General features: G+C 37.4%; 1 long non-coding RNA gene across 1 annotated transcript; it reads left to right on the forward strand.

Moving 5' to 3' along the window:
- The first annotated feature begins 2,990 nt into the window (after positions 1 to 2,990).
- LOC129650121 (uncharacterized) lies at positions 2,991 to 8,961 on the forward strand. Its single transcript, XR_008713605.1, has 3 exons — positions 2,991 to 3,281; positions 5,529 to 5,585; positions 7,623 to 8,961. It is a non-coding gene; the product is annotated as an uncharacterized LOC129650121 (long non-coding RNA).
- Positions 8,962 to 9,290: the final 329 nt, after the last annotated feature.

Genomic DNA, 9,290 nt, shown 5'->3' on the forward strand with positions numbered 1-9,290 from the left:
GAAGTTGACATACTAAGATCAGAGAGAAGACAAAATGAAAGGAACCATGCAACCTAAAAGGGAGAAACAAGAATCTTATACTTGGCTATCCAGTTTTGGTTCCCATGAGGTCTGGCTCTAATTTACTTCCTGATCTTGGATGACAATGAAATTAAACTACCAGAGACATACAATGAATCTCTTTACTTAAGCTAGCTAGAGTGGGCTCTGTCACAGTCAAAATTGCCTTGGCTAAAAAACTGTAGTAGAGACCTAATATCAAGCTCTGGATTTTATTCCCATTGCTTTTGTCATGTTCAAAATGTTGAATTTGCTCTTCCCTGTGAAATATATTTCTTTGCTACCTTAAACAGAGTGTCAGAATATGCCCATTGGTATAACTTACTATTCAATTTTTATATAGAGATATATATTTATTGTTTCATTTATAATTGTAATAGACTTTATATATATATATATATATATATAAGAATTAGGAAAATAACAACTAGGAAATAATTAAGGAAAGTATCTAAGTGAAAAGAGTCTTGGAAATCATAGATCTCTTGAATAAATGATCCGAAGTCATTAGTATTGTCTGCAACCCAAACCAAAAAACCAGATCTTCCATAGTACAAAATTTTGAAACAATCTTCCACATGACTGTGAATCAGGACTAATGTCAATAGAAGCCAAATTCTACAATAAGAGCTTTGAAATAAAATTCATATTTCATGGAAAGAGAAGAAAAATTTAAACAGAAGACATCTTTGCCCTTTGGCCTCCTTTCTCCCCTCTACTGTGCATTTCATATCTGCATTACATTGACCAAGCCTCCCTCTCAGCAGAAATACCTGTTTAACCATAAAGAGCAACATTTCCCTCACTCCAACAAGACAATTCTCCTCAAGATACTCTTCCATCTTGATCTTTTAAGGGTTCACATGACCCACCACTTTGTACTTGCTGATCTGGATTGCTGAACTGTTGGTAATATTAATATATCCTTTACTGTACAGCCCTTTGTCTCAAAAAACTTTTAACTCTGCTTTTACTTCGAATGGGTAGAATAGTTCTTGGAGCATTCTGAGGGGCTTTCCAGGATTATAATCCTCAATTTGACTCAAATAAAATTTTTGATTTCTTTTTTAGATCAACTGATTTTTTGTCAACAGAGCTGATATGGTAAGCAAAGGAACTGACATGTCTTCAAAGGCTACTGACATATTTTTGATCTTTTTACTATATATATGCTTATTAAATCCTCACAAAAATCTCGTGAGGAAAGTGTTCCTCCATTTCTTAGATGAGGAAATAGAGGCTCAGAGAGAGAAAATGTCTACAGTCACAGAAATTATAAGTTATAAAACTAAGAACTGAAGAAACCATCATGTAACTTCCAACACATCTTTGCCCACATGTGAGAGAGGACAATTTGTTAATAAATGAAAGAATTGTTTAGACAGAAAAATAATGGCAATAACCAAGTCAACAAAGATGCAACTTCTCCCTTTTTCATTCTTTTTTTTATATTATTATTATTTTTTTTACTTTACAATATTGTATTGGTTTTGCTATACATCAACATGCATCCGCCATGGGTGTACACGTGTTCCCCATCCTGAACCCCCCTCCCACCTCCCTCCCCATACCATCCCTCTGGGTCATCCCAGTGCTCCAGCCCCAAGCTTGCTGTATCCTGCATCGAACCTGGACTGGCGATTCGTTTCTTATATGATATTATACATGTTTTAATGCCATTCTCCCAAATCAAAGATGCTAACTAACCATATTCTCATTCTCTCTCTCATGCATACAGTGATCTAGATACTGCCACATACTTCATTAAATGAGAATGGTAATTTGATAATGATTTTCCTTTGGAATTTTATTTTTCTCACTGTGCTTATTGCTTTTAAATTTTATTTTATTTAATTTTTGGTCATGCCACACAGCATGTGGGATCTTAGTTCCTCAGTCAGGGATCAAACTCATATCCTCTGCACTGGAAGCAGAATCTTAACCACTGAACCACCAGGGAAATCCTGTCTGCTTATATTTTTTATTGCTAATCATAACCAAATTAACCCAGGTATTTTACTCATTTTTGGCCAGCTTGGACAGAATCTAAGACTATCATTTCAAAAGATATTTCCACTCTAGCAGTAGTCCATTCCAAAGTTCAGATCCGAGATTTTACACTTGGACTAGCTGGCAGGACCTGCTGTTTATAATTATGTTACTTCTCCAATCTTTCCTGGAATGCAGCATCTACTTTCTTGTGGTACTGAGGCTGGATGTCTCCATTTTTATTAAGGAGATGCTGAAGATTTGACATCAAGTTAGGACTTTATTTAAATGTTTTAAGCGGGGGGGGATCACTGGAAAAAGGTGAGTTTGGAGAGCAACCAATGTGGACAACCATCTAATCTTAGTACTTCTAGGGATGCCTAAGCACCCAGCATTCTAGAACAAGCTAACTGAGCAGCCACATCATACACTCAGCCTCCCCAGGTAATGTTGCCTCTAGCAGAGATGTATTAGCTTTCCAAGGATACAGGAGGGTTTTTATCTGCAGTAATAGTCACATTGACAGCTTCTGGGGCAAAATTCACCAGGTAAATATGCAGTAAGATACTAACTTTACAACCAAATGGAAGAGTGCAGGACAAGTCAACCACTGATTTTCAAATCAAAAGCTATAAATCAGTGCTTCAAAAGGTTTAAATAATATAGCCTTTTTAAAAATTCTGTGTATCTTAAAGCAAACACATACTGTTCCTAGGTTCCCTCAACTCTTCTTTTCTCTCTCCAACAACCTCTGAATTCCCATCAGAAGTTAGCTTTGCTTCAGAAACAATCTGTACCTACCAGCATCTTCCTAAGACGGTCTATCAATGTTTTAAAAATGTTGTAATGTGTTAATCATTATCTCTTCCCTGCTTCCAGAAGGAATATAAGGAGAATCAGTTCATGAGTGTCAGCTGTGTGTGGTATTTAACGTTAAGTAGCAGAACAGGAATGCAGCCCTTCAGGGAGCCAGTCCTCCTACCTGAAGTTGTGCTGGCTGCTTGCTCTACAGCTCTACTCAGTAGAATTCATTTGGGAAATGGTGATGAGCCTCTGGATATTAACAAGGGCGGGAATGACTACTGATGTCATTAGCCAAGGAAAAGATATGCTGTGCTGAGAAAAAGCTACTAGGTGATCAGAATGAGGAGGCCAAAGGGTCCTCAACCCCCATCTGTATTCTGGCTTCTCGTTCATCTTTGCAGCCTCTCTGGAAGTCCAACTTGTCCCAGGTTTGTGAGTACCAGGTTTGTCCTAGTATCTAACTAGGACACCTCATATTTCATCCTGATCTTTTCCTCAGCCTTAACAGGCCATGGGGTGTCAAATAATCAAGAGCTCAACATGTGACTGAGGCGGGTTTTTTCCTGAAATTTTGAGCCAAGAGGGAAAGTGTTTTTAACTAATTTATTAATACTAAAGAACTGATTGATCACAAGACTAAAGATTGCCAGTAACTACTACTATCCAGGTGACTGCCAATAGGTTTCATGCAAGCAGGTTTGAATTCCTCCACAATCGCTACTGGGGAAAATATGATCAAATAGTTAAGGGGTTCAGTTCCAGTGGTATTTGAAAAATATCTGTAAAAAATGAAAACTAGGTGTGAATCAGGTCTCCATGTCCAAGTAATTAATGTTTAATTTCCATCCAGTATTTCTTTGACAAGCATGAAGCATTATTATAAACTGAAAATTGCTATTAATAAAAGTATTTAGGCAGCCCACAAAACACCCATTTTTTTATTCTGTTTTACAATTCTGAAGAAAACCTTGGTGGAAGGGCTCCAAAGGAGTCCAGGACTGATTTCTATTTCTCAATCGATTCCTAGTCCTGTGACTTAGGACAGACAAGTCACTTAAAGTCTTTTGGTGTATTTCCTCATCTTTCCAATGTGCATAGCAATATCTGTTAAAACATTAGCTAATCATGATAATTTCATATCTATGATAATGTACATACAACTGCTTCCAAAATACAAAAGATTATTCAGTTGATTTTTAAATTTTTATAGTCTCATGCATAGCATTATGGAGAAGGCAATGGCACCCCACTCCAGTACTCTTGCCTGGAAAATCCCATGGACTGAGGAGCCTGGTAGGCAGTAGTCCATGGAGTCGCACAGAGTGGGACATGACTGAGCGACTTCACTTTCACTTTTCACTTTCATGTATTGGAGAAGGAAATGGGCAACCCACTCCAGTGTTCTTGCCTGGAGAATCCCAGGGACAGGGAAGCCTGGTGGGCTGCTGTCTATGGGGTCGCACCGAGTCGGACACGACTGAAGTGACTTAGCAGCAGCATAGCATTATACCACGAGTCACATTTGTATTTTAACTGCTACCGTGAATACTGTCATACTAATAAATGCATCCCTATCGCCATGCTCCAGATGCCAAGACCTTCCATTCTCACATATGCACAAGTCTGAATGCCAGAAAAGTATAATAATCAATAGTGTGAACTTAGAAAACTCTGCTCTGGTGCATATGGGCAAGGCACTTAACCTCTCTAAGCCTCAGTTTCCTCATATGTAAAGGAGGAGAGACACTTAGTTATTATGATGATAAGGCAAGAGAACTGCCTGACACAACTGAATAAAAGTTACCTATTATTCATTATCTCCAGCTTTGCAGCATCCATGAAGCACATCAACAGCAAGAATCCCCAGAACTGTGACATAGTTATTCTCAATTATTTATGCCTTGATTGTTCACCCTTGTATCATCTCTTACGTAGCATCTGTAAAGACATGATTACTGCTACTGCTGCTGCTGCTAAGTCGCTTCAGTCGTGTTCGACTCTGTGTGACCCCATAGATGGAAGCCCACCAGGCTCCCCCACTCCTGGGATTCTCCAGGCATGAACACTGGAGTGGGTTGCCATTTCCTTCTCCAATGCATGAAAGGGAAAAGTGAAAGTCAAGTGGCTCAGTCGTGTCCAACTCTTCGCGACCCCATGGTCTGCAGCCTACCAGGCTCCTCCATCCATGGGATTTTCCAGGCAAGAGTACTGGAGTCGGGTGCCATTGCCTTCTCCGAAAGACATGATTATATCTTATAATTTTCTAATGTAGTAGTATCTAATGTGATTTAAAGCATAAAGTAGACAGTAGAAAAATTTTAATTATTTGATGATTTTTCAATATTTCAACTGGTCAAGAAGAGTTGGATATGGAGTATCTCAAAGCTATACAACTGAGCTGAACCTTGGGGATACAATTAGGGCTCAAAGTGGCCAAGAAGATGCAGTTTCAACTCCAGAAGCTTTATTTTATATGCTTTAGAACTTGGATATTCGAATGAAATTGAAATTGGGTAAAAAGGAAATCAAAGAGGGGTTGAAACTATTGCACCATGGGTAATCAAAATGATATGCAACCATAAAAAAAATCAATACATACCTTAGGTATCTTGAATCAAATCACTTATCCTTAAATACTAGAGTAAATTTCATCTATACTCTTTCTGTATTCTTAGGAAAAAAGATACATGCATGACCCCAGAATTTAGGATACTATCTCCATACAGAAAAAGGTAAAAATGTGTTTCATGGTTTCTGAATTTTTTAAAGGAGCATTTATGAGCACCTGTTGTATGCTGAGCAACCAATAACTCAAACATAAGTATTCATAAACCTTGGTACAAATATAGAAAACTTTTTGGATGCATCATATTCTGAGTTTCAATTTGAAGGAGTTGTTGGGTGTAAGCTGGCAGACCAGGAGAAAAATAGAGAGAAAAAAAGACCCACGTTTAGAAAGTCAATAGAAGAAAGCTGCTGCTGCTGCTGCTAAATTGCTTCAGTCGTGTCCAACTCTGTGTGACCCCATAGACTGCAGCCCACCAGGCTCCCCGGTCCCTGGGATTCTCCAGGCAAGAACACTGGAGTGGGTTGCCATTTCCTTCTCCAATGCATGAAAGTGAAAAGTGAAAGGGAAGTCGCTCAGTCGTGTCCGACTCTTGGAGACCCCATGGCCTGCAGCCTACCAGGCTCCTCTGTCCGTGGGATTTTCCAGGCAAGAGTACTGGAGTGAGGTGCCATTGCCTTCTCTGGCATGAAACATGGGATGAGGCAATTTCTTTGGAGTATCAGGTTCCTTAACAATGTGGCACATCTAGAGAAAATACCACAAAGCCACTGCCATCTTGGAGTGGTAAATGAGGTGAAACAAAAGGAAATACTATACAACAGAAACTCATCAAAAAAAGTTATACTATGAACTCTTAAAAATATCTATGTTTAAGAACACAATAAACTTTTCATTAATGTTCAGATAAACTAGCCATATATTTATTTTGACACATTAATAAATATTCTTGAAGAGTGCTGACTTATAGTAATATTTGATTTGCTAACATTGTTACTGCACATAGCAGCCACAATTCTCTACAAAATTCTATCTAGAGGAGGCAAAATACCTAACAAGAGGAATCCCAGGAGATACTCAGCATACTTTTTACATTTCTTATAATTAAAGTGGTATCTTAAAAATAGTAACCAACATGGTAAATAAAACAAGTATTTACATAGGCTACTGTAAATAAATAAACAAGTATCTACATAGGCTACTGTAGATACAGTGTTTATAAAATGAACTCTGCTACATAGTATGGTCAGGGAATAGCAAATTCTGGTTAATTGAATGTAGTGGTATGGTAACATAATAATACAATTGGATAATTAATAATCTCTTTAAGGTGGAAACTACACTATGCATATTAAATCTTAGATGATTTTTAAAAAGACACTTTGGAAACTTGCTGCATCTCAGGGTTTTTTATTTTAAATATTATTTGTCACTGTTTTAGAAAAGCAATTTTTTATTTGAAATGATTATTTTATGGCTTTACTTAAGAAAAATAAAACTTATACTGGAAATATCTCTTGCTAAAGTTTCTTTAACCCAAAGGAAATTTATTACAGGCCAGTAGCTTGGAACGCTGTTTATGCTGTCTAATGGTGAAACTTTATGTGAATTCTTACACAGTACTGCAACTGAGCTAAAAGTGACATTTTATTAACATAAATAAGTTCATGTTTTAAAAAATGTATAAAGTCAATGAGAATACATGATCTGATAAACCCCAAAATCTGAAAGCAGGGTATTAAAGTTACAGTGTTATATATGGATAAATTGATAATGAAGTTGATATTTCATTTTAGTTGCGTATTTTCATGAGGAACTTGACTCATACCATTCTACCTAAACGCTTCATAGCACTGAGCATTCATGTATAATTTTAATGAACTTCTTAAAAAACAATTGGTGCAGTGCCACAAGCTTTTAATTAATAACATATTTAGAATACTTTAAAATGTATTGCAAAATAAGTTTCTCTGTCTTCTCAGTATGACAACTTTTATTAAATATCAATGCCTTTAGTAGGTTTACTTAAACAGTTTTTAAATAATTGAAATATCTATATTAATAACGTTTAATTCAAAACTTGGAGAATACTTAAAGAACCTTTGCAAAACTAAGTGGTATATTTTAGCCAACTAGTCTATATTAAATCTGGTCCTTTTCAAATCTCCTATTCTGACTTCTTGTGGTTATTTTTTCTCCACAGAGCAGAGAAGAGAAGAGTTTGAAACTGTCGAGAAACATCTCTACAAAAAAGATTGTGATCCCTGTTTAATGTCATTGTCACTAACTCAATTATATGTAGAATCCCAGCAGGGAACATAAACAGGTTAAGGCGACTGGAGGAGGTCAGCTGTGGACCAGAGAATTCATGACCCACTCATAAGGAGCCCGTCATGACTCAGCTCTAACACATGCCTGTTGTGTGAAAACTCATGAACAGGGAGCAATCGATGACTTTTAAAATGGCTCATGACAGGTTCATTCCCTTGGGTAATGAATGCCTTCCCTTTGAGCATGGGCTGGACCTAGTGACTTGTGTCCAATGAAAAAAACACAGCAAAAGTATCTGGATGGCATTTCCAAGATTAAGTTGCAAAAAAACTGACTTCCGTCCTGCTTTCATTTTTGTTCTGATGAAGCAAGCTGCCATGTGATGAGCTGCCGTGTGAAGAGGCCTACTTGAAAAGGAACCAAGGTGGTATATATACACAATGAAATATTACTCAGCAATAAAAAGGAATGCATTTGCATCAGTTCTAATGAGGTGGATGAACCTAGAACCTATTATACAGAGTGAAGTGAGTCAGAAAGAGAAAGATAAATACCATATTCTAACACATATATACAGAATCTAGAAAAACGGTACTGAATAATTTTTTTAGGTTTATTTATTTATTTTTTATTTAATTTATTTTTTAACTTTACAATATTGTATTGGTTTTGCCATATATCAACATGAATCCACCACAGGTATACACGTGTTCCCCATCCTGAACCCTCCTCCCACAGGGCAACAATGGAGAAACAGACATAGAGAATAGACTTATGGACATGGGGAGAGGGGAGGAGAGGGTGAGATGCGTGGAAAGAGTAACACGGAAACTTATATTACCATATGTAAAACAGATAGCCAATGGGACTTCGCTGTATGACTCAGGAAACTCAAACAGGGGCTCTGTATCAACCTAGAGGGGTGGGATGGGGAGGAAGATGGGAGGGAGGTCCAAAAGGGAGGGGATGTATGTATACCTATGGCTTATTCATGTTGAGGTTTGACAGAAAACAGCAAAATTCTGTAAAGCAATTATCCTTCAACAAAAAATAAATTCATTTTTTAAAAAAGGAACTGAGGATGGCCTTTAACCTACCTCCCCTGAGGAGTTGAATGCCTCCCACAACCTTGGGAGTGAACTTGGATGATCCTCTCCCAGTGAAATTTTATAGCGACAGCAATCCCAGTACATACCTTGAGTATAGAGTCATGAGAGGCCCTGAGCCAGAGGGGCCAGTCAGGCTGCACCTGGATTCCCAAGCCACAGAAACTGACACAACAGATACTATTGTGCTAACTGGTAGATAGTTAATGCAGAGTGTCACCAGATTTCCCAATTCTCCCAAAGCAGCCGGAAATTCAGATTCATGTGTGTGAAATATCCTAACATTTTTAAACTTGAAAAATTCATTCAATAGATAAATATGCAGCTATTTCTTCTTCTAGTTATAAGTATAAAATGACAACAGAGATGATATATTAAAAGGTAAGAAGTTCCTGTTGTAAGGAGGTAGGGTAATCAGTAATAAAATTAGAAGAAAAAAATCATAACTAACTGAGCAATTCACCAGAGAGAGACCTTGAATCAATCAAAGCTCT

The sequence above is a fragment of the Bubalus kerabau genome, chromosome 4 (assembly GCF_029407905.1).
Source record: "Bubalus kerabau isolate K-KA32 ecotype Philippines breed swamp buffalo chromosome 4, PCC_UOA_SB_1v2, whole genome shotgun sequence".
In the NCBI taxonomy this organism is placed as follows: domain Eukaryota; kingdom Metazoa; phylum Chordata; class Mammalia; order Artiodactyla; family Bovidae; genus Bubalus; species Bubalus kerabau.